Source organism: Bison bison, unplaced genomic scaffold, assembly GCF_000754665.1.
Source record: "Bison bison bison isolate TAMUID 2011002044 unplaced genomic scaffold, Bison_UMD1.0 scf7180017864035, whole genome shotgun sequence".
NCBI classification, from domain to species: Eukaryota; Metazoa; Chordata; class Mammalia; order Artiodactyla; family Bovidae; genus Bison; species Bison bison.
The window spans coordinates 12034110-12035331 of NW_011494607.1; positions in this window are offsets into that span (position 1 = coordinate 12034110).

Below are 1222 nucleotides of genomic sequence, written 5' to 3' on the forward strand. Positions count from 1 at the left end.
AGCCCAGCATTTCTCATGATGTACTCTGCATATAAGTTAAATAAGCAGGGTGACAATATACAGCTTTGACATACTCCTTTTCCTATTTGGAACCAGTTTGCTGTTCCATGTCCAGTTCTAACTGTTGCTTCCTAACTTGCATATAGGTTTCTCAAGAGGCAGGTCAGGTGGTCTGGTATTCCCATCTCTTTCAGAACTTTCTACAGTTTGTTGTGATCCACACAGTCAAAGGCTTTGACATAGTCACTAAAGCATAAATAGATGTTTTTCTGGAACTCTCTTGCTTTCAATGATCAAGTGAATGTTGGCAATTTGATCTCTGGTTCCTCTGCCTTTTATAAATCCAGCTTGAACATCTGGAGGTCCATGGTTCACATATTGCTGAAGCCTGGCTTGAAGAATTTTGAGCATTACTTTGCTACATGTGAGATGAGTGCAATTGTGTGGTAGTTTGTGCATTCTTTGGCATTGCGTTTCTTTGGGATCAGAATGAAACTGACCTTTTCCAGTCCTGTGGCCACTGCTGAGTTTTCCAAATTTGCTGGCATATTGAATGCAGCACTTTCATAGCATCATCTTTTAGGATTTGAAATAGCTCAAGTGGAATTCCATCATCTCCACTAGCTTTGTTTCTAGTGATGCTTCATAAGGCTCACTTGACTTCACATTCCGGGATGTCTGGCTCTAGGTGGATTGAGCCCTTCATGATTATCTGGATTGTGAAAATCTTTTTTGTACAGTTCTTCTGTGTATTCTTGTCACCTCTTAATATCTTCTGCTTTGTTAGGTCCATACCATTTCTGTCCTTTACTGAGCCCATCTTTTCATGAAATGTTCCCTTGGTATCTCTAATTTTCTTGAAGTGATCTCTAATCTTTCCCTTTCTATTGTTTTCCTCTATTTCTTTGCACTGATCGCTGAGGAAGGCTTTCTTATTTCTCCTTGCTCTTCTTTGGAACTCTGCATTCAGATGGATATATCTTTCCTTTTCTCCTTTGCTTTTCCCTTCTCTTCTTTTCACAGCTATTTGTAAGGATTCCCCAGACAGCAATTTTGCTTGTTTGCATTTCTTTTTCTTGGGGATTGTTGCTCCCTGTCTTCTGTAAATGTCATGAACCTCCGTCCATATTTCATCAGGCACTCTGTCTATCAGATCTAGTCCCTTAAATCTATTTCTCACTTCCACTGTATAATCGTAAGGGATTTGCTTTAGGCCATTGGA